The sequence below is a fragment of the Scyliorhinus canicula genome, chromosome 14, assembly GCF_902713615.1.
Source record: "Scyliorhinus canicula chromosome 14, sScyCan1.1, whole genome shotgun sequence".
NCBI classification, from domain to species: domain Eukaryota; kingdom Metazoa; phylum Chordata; class Chondrichthyes; order Carcharhiniformes; family Scyliorhinidae; genus Scyliorhinus; species Scyliorhinus canicula.
This window is the reverse complement of record NC_052159.1, coordinates 47,903,719-47,919,167: the sequence shown is the minus strand read 5'-3', so window position 1 is coordinate 47,919,167 and position 15,449 is coordinate 47,903,719. Positions and strand designations below refer to the sequence as shown.

The 15,449-nt window shown below is 46.2% G+C and overlaps 1 long non-coding RNA gene across 1 annotated transcript in view; it reads left to right on the top strand.

Annotated features, from left to right (window-relative positions):
- The window catches only part of LOC119977276, a 44,496-nt gene extending 33,298 nt beyond the window's left edge, over positions 1 to 11,198 (top strand). Inside the window, exon 3 of the long non-coding RNA XR_005463149.1 lies at positions 10,230 to 11,198. This is a non-coding gene — a long non-coding RNA (uncharacterized LOC119977276). The remainder of the gene's footprint in view (positions 1 to 10,229) is intronic.
- The last annotated feature ends 4,251 nt before the right edge of the window (positions 11,199 to 15,449 follow it).

Below are 15,449 nucleotides of genomic sequence, written 5' to 3'. Positions count from 1 at the left end.
CTGTGTCGGCACTGTCAGCGGTTTAATGTTGAGGACAGGGGTGTGCTGATAACCGGCAGAGATCTGAGTGCCAGTATCCTCAACACCATAGTCTGACCCCTCCCTGTCTGCTGAGTACCTGCTCAAACCCATCACCTGCACATGGTGCTGCATTGCGGAATTAAGTGAAAGAGGCTTCCTACTAGTTATGCACAAGGGTGTTTATTGTTCAATAGAGGTCTCCACTCTCCCGATGGTGCTGCCACCGCCCCAACTCCCCCCTCCACACACCCCCTCAACCCCTACCTACCCCGTTCCCCCCTCAACCCCTCCCTACCCTGTTCCCCCCCCTCCCCCCATGCCCTCAGTGATCCTCGACGTGCCTGCCCTCCGAGCTCTGCCAGTACATCTAGGTGTCTGCTTGGGAAGCACATCAGTAGTGGAGGCAGCCAGCTGCTTACCTCGTCCCATGGCCTTCGATGCCCCTGGTGGGCATCCTCTGGGGGCCCTGGGGACGGAGGGCCCCGGCTCACATATCGGCAGCACATGCACAACCATGCCACTCTGTCCTGTGTGCTGACCCCGGGACATGGCCTCATCAGAGGGGTGGAACTCAGGGAAGCTGGTGGCCACTGTCACCACCCCATGGGACAGGTACCAGGTGGCATTCAGCGCCCCTTCCTGCCAGTCGCTGCCCATAGGGACCAGGAGTTTACCTTGGGACGAAGGGGCAGCTGGTTTGAGCCCCGATGCTTCTGCATCATCTGGCTCTGCCAGCCCTGGCGGTTCCCCATCGTCCGCACCATCATGTCGTCGCCCTCGGCGATGCTCCTCAGTTACTGGAACACCTCCCCCTGTGACTGAGCCACGCTCTGCCATGCCTTGGCACTGCCCACCTGCGACTGGGACAAGCTCCGCAGCGCTGCAGCCATGCCCATCTGAGAGTGGGACATGTCCCGCAGAACCTCATCAAGGTCCGCTTGGTACTGGGCGACATCCCCCAGCAAGGCGGACATTCTGCCGAGACCCTCAGCCATGACTGTCACCGACTGAGCGACGCCTTGACACCTTCACTTATGGTGCCTACGTCGTGCACAAGGCTCTCCACTGCGGTCAGCATCCTATCAGTGATGGCTTCGGTGCGACTCATTGCCGGTGACCTCTCCTACGCCCGTTGCCTCTGGGACTTCTCCAATCGGCTACGGCACTGCTGGAGTGGCGCTGACATCTCCCTCTTAATGCCCCGGCCACTCCCTATCGTCTCCATCAGCTTCGGGTAACCCTGTTCCACAGGCTCAGCATCAAGCTGGGAGCTTTGGTGTCTACTCACTCGTGCTGCCCGGTGTAAGTCGTTGGCCTTCTTCCGCCACTGGTGGCCAGTCCTCCTGGTCACACTCCCTGAGGTGACTGCTGCCATCACCTCGTCCTGGGCAGCACTAGCTGCCTGTGGTTCATCCTCTGAGAGCCCCGGGGGAACTGGACATTCCTCCTGGCCTCCACTGCGACCAGGAGCTTCCCCAGGTTAGCATTCCCGAATCTTGGAGCTGGTCTCCTCAATGCCATTGTTGCGAGTTGGCTGGGGTTGGCTGAGAAAGTGCAGCTTAAGTGCTGCTCAACCTTGCTAGCGGGGGGCTGGCAAACGCAATCCCGGCGAATCAGCTGACAAGCCGGCATTTTGGACGAGAAGCCAGTGAGGCCTCGTTAAATGGACCAATTAATATTGAATAGCATTGACAGCCTCGCTGGGCCGAGCGCCGGGTAGCTCATGGCAATTCCCTCTCGCTACCACACTGAGAAGATTTTCCAGACTTTCGTGCCCAAGGTCTCCAATAGAGCATCTAAAATCCTTGGAGCCTGCAATCTCCCATCGTGAACCATTTTTCTCTATCTGAGATCAAAGTGATGACCCACTGGACCTGTTTCAACCATAATGTACCTCCCTTTAAGGGACACAGGCTAGCTTTAAGCAGTTCAGGCTATCTGAACACACTTGTGGATGGCCTCCCACATCTCCCCTCTGTAAATTTGATGTCATCCTAACTTGCACCAAATCCCATTTTCACCCATTACTCAGTGACCCTCCATTGGTTCCAGGTTAAGCAACAAATCAATTTTAAAATTATGACCTTAGTTTGCAAATCCCACCATGCCATTGTCCCTCCTTATTTCTGTAATTCCCTCCAGCCCCACAATCCTTTGAGATATATGTGCTGCTCTAATTCTGCTCTCTTTTTTTTAAAAATAAACATTTTATTGAGGTTTTTTTTGGCATTGTAACAGCAACAATATAAACAATGTACATGAAAATATAAACATAGTGCAAATACCACCCCCCTCCCCAACAGGTCCCACTATTAATTAACCTCCTAACCTACGCTAACCTTACCTCTCACCCCGCTGACTATTAATTCTCTGCGAAGAAGTCGATGAACGGTTACCACCTCCGGGTGAACCCTAACAGTGACCCTCTCATGGCAAACCTAATTTTCTCCAGGCAGAGAAAGCCAGCCATGTCCGATAGCCAGGTCTCCGACTTTGGGGGCTTTGAGTCCCTCCAAGCTAATAGTATCCGTCTCTGGGCTACCAGGGAACCAAAGGCCAGAACGTCTGCCTCTTTCTCCTCCTGGATTCCTGGATCCTGCGACACCCCGAAAATCGCCACCACCAGACTCAATGCCACCCTTGTATTTAATACCTTGGACATGACATCAGCAAACCCCTGCCAAAATCCCCTCAGTTTTGGACATGCCCAGAACATGTGGACATGGTTTGCTGGTCCTCCCGCACATTTTTCACACCTATCCTTCACACCTACTCAACGTGTCTGCCCAAAGGCCCTTCTCAATTGTCCCCCCAGCTCCTCCTCCCACTTTCGCTTCAGCTCCTCTGTCTGCGTCTCCTCTCATCCCATAAGCTCCTAATAGATGTCAGAAATGCTCTCCTCACCTATCCATCCTCTGGAAACTACCCTGTCCTGAATCCCCCTTAGCGGCAGGAGTGGGAAGGTTGGTACCTGTCTGCGCAGAAAGTCCCGCACCTGCAGATATTGAAATTCGTTTCCGCCGCCAATGCAAACTTCTCCTCCAGCGCCCTCATACTCGGAAAGCTTCCCTCTATGAACAAGTCTCCCATCCTCTCAATCGCCGCTCTCTGCCATACTCGGAACCACCCGTCCATCCTCCCCGGGGCTAATTCTGCTCTCTTAAGCATTCCCAACTTTAGTTGCCCCAACATTGGTGGCCCAATCTTTGGTTGCTCTAAACTCTGGAATTCGCTCCTCAAACCACTCCACCTGTCCATCTTGTTTTCGCCCAATAAGTGCTTAAGATCTATCTACTTGAGAAGCTTTACCTAATGGGCTGGATTTTCATGGACCTGATGGAGCCTCCTTGCCCCCTGTTTCAGGGGCCATCAAATTTAGGTCCAGAATATATCTAGCAGTTAAAGAAAATATTAAAGGCAACTTTATTTTTCAGTATCTCAAACACACTGGGCGGGATTCTCCGGCCGCGCCTGCCCAGCGACTGTAGAATCCCGCCCAAGGTCAATGGAGTTCTCCATTCTACATGACTCGCTGTGGCGTTCTTGCAGTGGGCGGGGTGGAGAATCCAGACCATTACCAAAATCTATCTGGAGCTCAGGAGCTATGGTGATACTCTTTGGGTATGGAATGCATGAGGAACTCAGCCAGGGAAATCAACTAACAATATAGAACAACTTGCACACATCAGTCCCAATTAAGACACTTCACGTCTCGAGACCTAAGCAACTGCAAAGAAGGGAAATTAGAAAAGATGACTAAAATCTTCACCAAAAATGTAAGAGGGAGGTGGCGAAGCAAAGTACTTCTCCAATGATAAGCAAATCTGGACCTATCAAATAGTGTGGCAAATTGAATGGGAGATGCACAAAAGACCAGTGTGAGAGTAATGGACAGTTTCGTGGAGAGGGCGAGCGGACAGGACTTGAAAAGGTTTGGAATGGGCAAGGCCACGGAGGGATTTGGACTTGATGCAAATTTAAAATCTGTGGTGTTGGGGAGGGGGCGGATTAGGTGCTGATGCAGCAAAGAAGAGATGATTGGGAAACATGATTTAATGTAGTACAATTAGATATGGGTAGCATTTTGAATGAGTGGAATGTGAGGTCAGTCAGGAGACATAATATCTAGAAGTTGAGGGTTTCAGTGGCAGGAACAGAGACAGCAATGTTATGGAAGGTGAGGAAGAAGGGGCATAAAAGATACTTCTCTGGGAAAGTCCAGATGTGGTAATTCAGGGGTAGGAAGAAGAGACATTGCTAGAAATCCTCTGGTTGTTTGGATAGCTAATATTTGAATCAAGTATGTCATGTCCCACTAAGGGGAGACAAAGGAGGAGAAGTATTTGAGGATGAGTATGATCAATTTTGATGAAGACAAGCTGAAAGGACAAGGAATCATGGTCACAGTCGCACACAGTGCTGTTATATATTGTAGGAGGACACCTTCTGAGAAAGAGTCAGTTATTGAATGTGTGAAGAGTTCATCAAAACAAAAATAGAACAAAATTCATTAGAACAGAATTCGCCCCAGTTTTCATTATTTCTTTTCTCAAAAATGTTGGCTTTTAATTGTCTAAAAAAGGCCAATATGTAACAGCAAGACAACTTCAAAAGTTGAACAAAGAATGAAGGTGAATTGTTTCATCGCTGATTGAGAATATAGTTAATGGTGGCATTCATATTTGTTCACCTTGCGATTGACATTTATTCAATTAACAATGAGTGGTACGTGTAAGGACTATCACAATATATATATATATTGGGGAACACATATGCTGGATTACAATATATATGAAAATATAAACATCACAATGTCTGCTGCCTGCAGGGGATGGATTTGAACCAGTCGTGGCACAAAACACGAATACCTCACCATAATAAGCATCTGAGCTTTCAGAACAATGGTTTTTTTACATCATGACAAGGTTACTTTAATTGTTCACACTGACGAGGTTCAGCACTGTTGCTACACAATATCCCATAATAAGGTATTTGTTTTTGCTCATGAAAGGACCAAGTATTTTTAAATGATTTCAGTGCTTAGTAACCAGCTTTCAGAGTGATTCGAGTTGTGAATGCAAATATCTGCAAGATTAGTGGGCGGGATCCTCCGTCCCATCGCACTCGCTTTCTGGTGCAGCGCGCCCCCGCCAGCAGTGGGATCCCGCGTCGCAGCAGCCGGCCAATGGGGTTTCCCATTGTGGGCACCCCCACACCATTGGGACATCCGTAGGCGTGAGTGCGCTGACGGCGAAGCGGAGGATCCCATCGACGGAGAATGCCGCCCTAGTGAATTTGAGTAATTGGGGCGCAATTTAACCAAAAGGTTTCTAAGTATGGTAGTGAGCGGGAACTGCCGCGAGCTTCCCGATGTTCGGCCTGGTGAGGCTGTCACCGCTATAAACCAGTAATGAGTCCACTTAATGAGGCCCCACGGGATTCACGGCACAAATGATGGTCCCGTTAGCTGCTTCGCCGGGGCTGTAGCCGCCGCCCCCCCACTAACAAGGGAAAGCAGCACTTAAACCCCTCCTGCACAGCCAACCCCACACAGCTCACTGCCATGCCACCGAGAAGACCAGCCCCAGGATTCAGGGTGCCGACCTGGGCAGGTTACTGGGCATGATAGAGACCAGAGTGGATGCCCCGTTCCCCTGAGGGTTTCGGAGTGTCAGCCACAGGGCAGCCAGTGCCGCCTGAGTGGAAGTGGCAGCAGCCGTCAGCTCAGGGAGTGTGACCAGGAGGACCCGCACCCAGTGCCACAAGAAGATCAACAACTTCCACCCGGCCACGTGGTGAGTTTGCACCGGACCCTCGACACCGCCCACCCCCAACCCTCCAACCACTGAACAGTGCTGGTATCACCCCCGCCCAGCACTGTTCAGTGCCCTGGCCCATCCATGCCCAGCAATGTTGCCCACGCACCTGGGAAGGGTGTACCAGGACCTGGGCGCGGACCTAGCGAAGAGGAGAGCCGGGTTTAATCGGGGGAAGGCTGCCCTCTTTAAAAAGGGGGTGACTTTTGGGATGTTGTACCCGGCCCATCTCGGGGTGACTTTAACAGTCAGAAGCACTACTTTGGAAGACCAGAGGAGGCGATGGAATTTTTAAGAGACAGGAGAAGGAGGACACTGAACTTTGGAGGAGGTGTGAGGACTTATTTGTTTTTTCTGTCTTTTCGTTTGATGCTTGTTGGAGAACCTTTCTCCTGTGAGATGTTTTGTTGGGTTTGGTGGAGGGATGCTTGGGGAGCATCGAAGGTGAGTGCACCATTTTTCTTGTTTCTTTGTTGTTTGGTCCATGTATGTATGCGAGCGGGGGGGGGGGGGGGCGGCGGGAATCAGTAGGGAGGATGTTTAGGCTTTTGATCGGGTGGAGTGGGAGTATCTGTAGGAAGTGTCAGGACAGTTTGGGTTCGGGCAGGGGTTTCTGGACTGGGTCTAGCTGTTGGACAAGGCACCAGTAGTGAGCGTGCGGACGGATCGGGTGAGCTCGGGGTACTTCAGGTCACACCGTGCAACAAGGCAGGGGTGCACATTCTTCTCTTTGCTTTTTGCCTTGGCCAATAGAGCTATTGGCAATGATACTTAGAGCGTCGAGGAGTTGGAGAGGGATTGTGCAGGGGGGGGGGGCGTTGAACACAGGGTCTCGCTGTATGCAGACGACCTGTTGCTGTATACTTCGGACCCAGGTGTCCAGGTATTCCAGATACAAGCTAAATATGGGGAAGAATAAGGTGTTCCCCAATATGGGGAAGAGTGAGGCAGCACGGTAGCATAGTGGTTAGCACTGTTGCTTCACAGCTCCAGGGTCCCAGGTTCGATTCCCGGCTGCGTCACTGTCTGTGTGGAGTCTGCACGTTCTCCCTGTGTCTGCGTGGGTTTCCTCTGGGTGCTCCGGTTTCCTCCCACGGTCCAAAGATGTGCAGGTTAGGTGGATTGGCCATGGTAAATTGTCCTTAGTGTCCACAAAGGTTGGGTGGGGTTACTGGATTACAGGGATAGTGTGGAGGGCTTAAGTAGGGTGCTCTTTCCAAGGGCCAGTGCAGACTTGATGGACTGAATGGCCTCTTTCCGCACTGTAAATTCGATGATTCTACAATTCCCGATCGAGGCCGGGGGCAGGAGAGGAGGTTGGGTGAGTTGTCGTTCAAGGTGGTGGGGACGAGCTTCAGGTACTTGGGCATCCAGGTGGTGTGGGTTTTCCAGCAGCTGCAGAAGTTGAATCTGGCTTGGTTGGTGGAACAGATGAGGGGGGATTTTAAGAGGTGGGATGTGCTGCCCGGGGCGGGGTGGGTGCAGAGAGTGAAAATGAGGGGGCTGCCGAGGCTCTTATTTGTCTCTCAGAGCCTCCCGATCTTCATTCCAAAATCTTTTTTAAGAGAGTCGACGCTTTGATTTTGGGGTTTATGTGGATGGGGAAAACCCGATGGGTTAAGGTGTTGTTGGAGCGAGGGTGGGGGATGGGGCTGGCATTGCCAAATATCATGAATTATTACTGGGTAGCTAATACAGCTATGGTTAGGAAGTGGGTGGTGGGGGAGAGGTCGGCGTGGGGGCAGATGGAGTTGACCTCTTGTAGGGGAATGAGTTTAGGAGCACTGTTGACGATGCCTCTGCCGTTCTCGCCAGCCAAGTGCTCCATGAGCCCAGTGGTGGTGGCGGCCCTGCGGGTGTGGGGGCAGTGGCGACAGCATCTGAGGTTGGAAGGTGCCTAGGTGTGGGCACCGATTTGCGACAATCAGAAATTTGCACCAGGGGTTGCTGGATGCGACGTTTCAGAAGTGGCAACTGGCAGGGATCGAGCGATTCGGGGACCTGTTTGTGAGGGGCAGCTTTGCGAGTTTAGAGGACTTGGAGGAAGAATATGAGCTGCCCAGTGGGAACAAGTTCCGATACTAACAGGATTGGGATTTTGTGAGGAACCAGGTGCCGTGCTTTCCTGGTTTTCTGCCCTTGGGATTGCAGGATAAGGTGCTATCGAGCGAAGGAGTGGCTGAGGGCAAGGTGTCCGAGATTTATAAAGAACTAATGGACTGGAAGGGAGCCACGCTAGAGGAAATCAAACGGAAATGGGAGGAGGAATTGGGGGTTGGAAATGGAGGCCAGGGAGTGGGCGGAGACCCTGAGGAGGGTGAGTGCATCCTCGTCGTGTGCGAGGTTCAGCCTCATCCAGTTAAAGTTGGTTCTTAAGGCGCAGAAGATGGTGGATAGGGCGAGTAGGTTTTTTGAGGCGGTAGAAGATAGATGTGAGCGGTGCACAGAGAGAACCGCAAACTGTGTTCACATGTTCTGGGCATGCTCAAAACTGAAGGGGTTTTGGCAGGGGTTCGCGGATGTAATGTTTGAGGTGTTGAGGGCCTGGGAGGGGTGGTGAAGGGAGGGCACCATTGGTGGATGGGAGCAGTTAGGGGCACATTTGTTAAATATTAAAAATCGTTGACCTCAACCAACATGACGCCTCTGGCATTTCCACCACAATGCGGGCTGAGCACCAATCCTATGCCCATCTCCTCGGACATGGAGGTCCTTCATGCCTCTTCTCCCCTTCCCCCACTCAGCCGGCCATGCCCATATACACCTGGCCGCAGCGGCCCCCTGCTCACCGGACCCCAGACTCTGTATCCCAGACCGCTGCACGTAATTTACCTGGACTGGGATCTGGTCCCCTTCCCAATGCACACACCCACCCTCCGGTCATGGCAATGTCCCCGGTGCTGGGGCCCAGCCCCTGGGTGTTTGGATGTCGGCCGCTGTGTCTGTGGTGTTGCCTCCCGCAGTGTTCAGGCACAGTAACTAGGCATCAGGATCTTATTGGGATGCTAGGCAATAACTCCCACATGTTACCCCCCCCCCCCCCCCCCCCCCCCCCCCCCCCCTTGCGCACCGGGGCAGAAAGCACAGTGTCCCTGTAAGCGAAGATGGTTACTCACCTCCTCAGGTCCTTGCAGCAACCCTTCCACCAGCTTCAAGTTGTTATAAAGGGGTACTAATCGGCGCGAATGTGACTACTTGCTGGGGAGGCGGTTAGATCACGGGAGGCCGTTAGATAGGGGGCTGTTCCCGTTAATTATATGGAGATTGGGCTTGAGTGGTGATTCTTGGTTTCTCGCCATGCTATGGCTGGATCCTGATCTTGGCAATGGGAGTGGGCCGGTTAGATTGCAAACAGATCGGCGCTCGGCGCGGTTTTCGATTTTGGCCTCTCCTACGATTTAACGGCCTCATTGCCGTCTCACTTAAGCGCAACGCGGCCATTAAATTGCACACATTATGCTCAAATTAGTTATTATAATCAGTTCCCAAAAGATAATTTTAATTTTAGTATTTGTCAATCTTCTTCAAATGTGTATTTAACCAAAAAAAGCATCCAACTCCACATCCTTCAATATCCTTGTCCCGTTTACAAGTTGCGTCCTAGTAATATGTAGGAAGTCACTAAACTACATGCTGTAAAAAAAATATCGAATGTGAGGAAATTGAAACAAAATGAAACAAATTCATTAGAATAAATTTTTCACCAATTTTCTCCTTTTCCTCCCTCAAAGAGGTTAATACCTTCCAGGATATAATTACCCTCCAGTACAACTTCCAATCGGCAACCATTTATTTGTGAGCCTTGGGATAAATGTTCGTAGACCATTTGGCTGTGGGAGAGGCTACCACAGCCAAACCTGATTGTCTCCTGAACCAATGTCCTGATGTATGGATTTCCAGAAGGGGTCACTCATTAACAGTCAGGGACGGGAACCCTTGCTGGTTTTTCTCTCCATAACAGAGGGATGCTTTGGTTAATTGTAACACCTCTACACTGCGGGAAGCAGCTAACTCAGCAGAGATCAGGGGAAAAACCTGGGGCTTTTCTGTATGGCTCAGCTGTAGTCTTGCTGGGCCATTGGTCGAACTAGGAAGTTCATTTTAATTAAAAGGTTCTACAATTATGTTAAACTTGTAAGTAAATCAGACACTAATAAGCTGTGCTTCCAATGCATCTCTTCCATAAAGGCAGCCGCAGCAAGCAATTCATGCTACTGAAAGACAGACAGGTGCCTTCAAAAGAGCTGTGGAATGGCTGGACTTGAGGGGGTGATCGGGTTGTGGGGAGAGGGAGACTGACAAAAGATGGAAGTCGCTGTTAATACACTGAATGTTTATACAACCAATTAGAAAAGACAGCTTTCATTAAAACCATGGGTTCCTTTCAAACAGGTGGAGCCACATGCATGGTTCAATGGATTTTAAAAGTTCAACCGTGGGACAGAAAGAAAGCCCATTCATGTTGGAAAAGAATGCTTCCTAATGCTTAGCCAGTTACTTCTATAATTGTGCTGTCGATGCATTGGGTCTATCATGAGATCTGCATTAAATGGCTGATACACTCAGATCTCCAGAAGAAAAACCTATCCTTCATCTTCCATTTTACATATTTCCGTGATTAGATTATCACATATGAGATTTCATCAGTTACCTGAAAAGGAGCTATCAGTCATCCATACTAAATGATATTGAATATTCGTCTGAAATCCACAGTCCATGCATTAAAATCTCTGCATTGTAGCCTGCTTGTAAATATTAAATCAATAAGCCCTGTACAGCAAAAGCACTAAATATTTTAAAAATGATTGTTAGTTAACACTTAATTATTTTCAAATTAAAAAAAATATTTTTCAATGTTAATTTGGCAGAAAATGTAGTTACCAGTTTTCAAATTTACCAGTTTCTTTCTATAATCTTCTCTTTTTCCGACTAAAAATTTGATTAGATTTGTTCTGTTTTATTATTTGTCTGTGTTCATTGCAATAACAAATATGTGTTTTGCTTCACGACTGTAAGACTGATTTGCATTTGTTATATAGGTCGGGTAAATTGTTCCCTTCTTTGTCTCTCTTTGCTGTAATGATACATGGTTTCGCAGAATGTGTACATTTGCTTTTTACAAAATTTATAATAATTTTTAAAATGTCATTTTGAACATGATTTTGTGTCATTAAGTAATTATTACAGCGTGCAAAACACATCAATGAGCTTTCATTCAACTAAAACATTATGTGGGGAACAGTGACACCGAGTGCTACCTGCAGACTGTTCTGTGTGCTAATAAGGTTGTTCAGCTGGAATATTGACAGCAGTGATTAATGGTCCAAATTTTACTTTAATAAAAATATATCCATTATCTTAAATGCAGATACCATGGCTTATCCTAATGTGTGATACACTCAGAGGCACTTGATGGAGTAAATGCTGTGAAAGAGAATTTAATTAGTCAATGCACAATGATGCTGATTGTGAGATTAGTTAATGCTGGTGTTTACTTTCTAATAAATGAAGCTGTCAGTGATGCGCTGCAAACAGTACACCCCAAGCTTTCTGGATTCCGTTCTGAATTTCAATGTATCACTCCTTTATGTAATACTTTCACTGTGCTTCTTAAAAAAAAAGTGACGACAAATAGTTGTAAAGAGAAGATCTACTTCTTTCAGCATTTGAACATGAGGCACATACCAGTGTTAACAATGTGTTGCCTGTCAATTAATTAAGTAAAAGAAATTGTGGCAGCTCCATTGAAGCTTTTGAGCCTATCTTCGCCAACAGAATAGATGGAATGACAGTAATTGTAGTGATACCACTTTCTGAGTCCTTTTGGTGACAGCTGACAAGTATACCCAGTTCATATTTAGTTCTGTATAAGAACTATCCTATGCACCATACTGGCTAGTCTCTAATGATACAATTACATGGAATCTAATTAAATTAACTTCCTTAGTAATCTTTGGTGGCAGTCAAGTTGCAAAACATTTCTAATTATACTTACAATTTCCTCCATCCGATATTACTTTCTCAGATGAAGAGTCTGTAGTGAAGTTAGGAATTTAGGGCGAGTTAAATTGTAACCTGTTTCATTTTATGTATTCTGTCGGCAGAGCAGATTGATGTAAATCTTGTCAATGTGGTGAAGAATCTTGCGCGTATCATTCCTCTGTTTAATGACACAAGAACCTGGTTCTTGTTTTTGCTTAGTTTAAACTAATGCCCTATTGACAGGCACAATAATTTGAAGCTGATACAAATACTGCCATTGATAAGGGTCGGATGTGTTGAAGTAATTAGAAAGCAAAGAGTCCAAATCTGATTAAAAATGAAACAAGAAGGGGTATAAACAGTTATTGAGGTTCAAATACATTTTAGATATGTGTTGTCATACATTGAAAGCCTCATGATGCATTCATTTTCAGTTACATTATTGAAATGTGGAAACAAGTGGCCATTTAAAAACTAGGTTTTTGATGCTAGGTTTTAATATCAAGCAGTCATTTCAAATGCAGCATCTCATTGTTCTAGCCTATTAAATGTGCAAAGTTTCACAATCTACCCCATTGCTGATTATTAGATGATTTTTTACATAATCACTATACCTTGAATATTATAGTAATTAGAAGAAAAGCTAAGATTGAATATTAATAATCATGAATGAATCAGTACATATAGACTGTTATGATAAGAGCTTTGTTACATGGGTGGGAAGCACACAGATAAAATAGCTGAACAGAAATTGGTCATTTTCAAGTTACAGCAGCTAGCCCCATACATGCCCTTCAGAATATGTACATGGATCTCTCTTCAGTGGCTATAAAGAAGGAAAACTGCACTGTAATTGCCCAATTAGGACTAATGCTGCATAATGTTGACTGTTAGTGTCCATATATTGTGTGTAGAACTAATTGTAGTGTAGGCAAATGAATGGACAGGAGACAAACAAGCTACTAGAAAATAATTACTTGGAGTGTTTCTTTTCAGTACCTGTACAGGCAATTTCATTATAGTCAACAGCCTCTAAAGCTGCTTGAAATGGTGGTATTTGTCATTTTCATAGAAACTTGATAATGACATTAATTTGTCTTAATGGTCTACTCTATTGTTATAAATAGTAAAATTAGCTTAAATTGTCTTGCTTCGGCTGGCTTTGGATGGCTCCAAAGGGCTTACAGCAGTAGATGAGTAGATAATTTGGTGTGCTTGTCAAATTTCCAATAATTTGTTATGTGGAACATGAGTAATGCGAGTACCATTAATGTTCATTTTCCACAAAATTCATTACTGCCCTTTTCCCTTTTATCTTTTTTAATGCTTGGGCCATTTTTATATGTTTCAAGTGCACCACAAAGCCTATTCATCCACAGCTAGCTATTAACATTCTGTACATAGTGAAGATGTAGTGGGAGTACTGACCGGGGTGTTACAATGAAGACTGATGATGGCTTTTGTGTTAGGAAACAGCACAAGAGGGTGGGAAATATTTGCACTTTGTTATTTTTGTGGATACTTTAATTTTCCTTCATATTGTTTCCTTTTGGAAAGCAACAATTACATAAATGATCAGAAGAAAGAAAGGTAGTAAATATTGAAAAGACAGAATTAAAATAAAATAAACGTATAAAGCAGGTTGGTCAGCATCTGACCGAGAAAGTTGGTTAACATTTCAAGTGTAGCTGTCCATCAAAAAAATAAATAAACGTCATCTATTCAAATCCGAGCAGAAATATTGAAGAAAATATCGGAAATTTCCGTTTTTATCGATGGTGACATGGGATTATTTGAATCTCTCAACAGCAAGTTAATTTTCTTACAGGGGTATCTTACATTTTTGTTGACAGGTAAATATTTCACAGTGTCAGAGTGAACTGCAGAGGCAAGTTCATCAGGCCAGTTAATTCTAGTAAGTGACAGGCAGAGGGATAACGATGCTGCAAAACAAATAAAAAGGATATAGCTGTTGTAAATATATTTGTAAGATCTTTTCATTAGAGATGATTCAGGCTGGGTTCTTTTTTGAGTAACGATCTCTGGAGCCTTTATTTCACATATTTTTGTCTGGATCGATGATTTGTCATATTATAATACTTGATGCCTCATTCCCTTCTAAGGTGGATGGAGAATGTTGCTTTCTGGTTATCAATGGTTAATTACCTTTTCATTGGCATTTTGGCCTGGAATTTCCTCCATTTGGTTGTTTAACATTGGAGTTGCAACTTCCTCCTGCCCAGTGACTCTTCAGCTTGCATCTTTTATTCTGGTTTAAAGCGGTTAAAACACAAGTTGTCATATTACTGGGAGGTAAGGAGGGAGGCAAATCAAGTGATGCTGCAGCACTTAAAATGTTGTAGTTGATTCAATGGGCATACACCCTTTCCTGACAGGTGTAGTCCCAACTTTAAGAGGACGAAGACAAGCTTTTGGATTGGGTGGGCACATGGCAGATGAAATTTAAGGCACAAAAGTATGAAGTGATATATTTTGGTGGAAAGAACAAGGAGAGGCAATAGAAAACAAAGGGGGCAATTCTAAAGGAGATGCAGGAACAGAGGGACCTGGGGGTATATGCATACAAATTGTTGAAGGTGGCACAGAGGCTGAGAAAGGCACACGGGGTCCTGCATAATATAAATAGGGGCATGGAGTACAAACAAGGAAGTTATGATGATAAACACTGGTGCATCATGTCCAATTCTTCGCGCCACAATTCAAGAAGGATGTTATGGCTTTAAAGGAGGTGCAGAAAAGATTTTCGAGAATTATTCCAGGGATGAGAGATGTGGGTTGATTGGACAAGCTGCGGCTGTTCTCAGAGACGAGAAAGTTGAGGTTTCGATAGAGGCCTTCAAAATCATGAACAGGCAGGACAGAGCAGGTAAGAGATACATAATTCCTAATGGCAGAAAACTCGTGTGAGAATCCCGTGACCTAAGTTTACAGTAATTAGCAAAAGAATCAAAGGCAACAGGAGAAAAAACCTTTTTAACTCAGTGAATGGTTAGGGCCTGGAATCACTGCCTGAGAATGTGGTGGAGGTAGTTTCAATCGTGGCTTTCGGAAGGGAACTGCAGAAGCACCTGAAGAGAAAATAATTGCAGGGCTATGGGGAAAGGGCTGGGGGATCTACTAAGTACTCTGGCAACAAGCTGGTATGGACTTGACAGGGAAAAATGGCTCCTTCTGTGCTGTAATTTTAAAAATGTATTCTTTAATTCATTTATGGGATGTGAGCTAGTTGCCCTTCAGAAGGTAGTGGTGAGCTGCCTTTTTGAATCACTGCAAAAAGGAAGGTGGTGATGTAGAGGTTTTGTCACTGGATTAGTAATCCAGATATTCAGAGTACTCTGGGGTCCAAGGTTCAAATCCCGCCACTGCAGATGGTGAAATTTGAATTGAATAACAATATGGAATTAAAAGTCTAATATGACCATGAAACCATTGTTGATTGCTGTAAAAACCCATTTGGTTCATTAATGTCCTTTAGGGAAGGAAATCTGCTCTCCTTACCTGCACTAGCCAATGTGTGACTCCAGACCCACTGCAATGTGGTTGACTCTTAATTGACCCTCAAGAGTAATTAGGGATGGGCAATAAATGCTGGCACAGCTAGTGACGCCC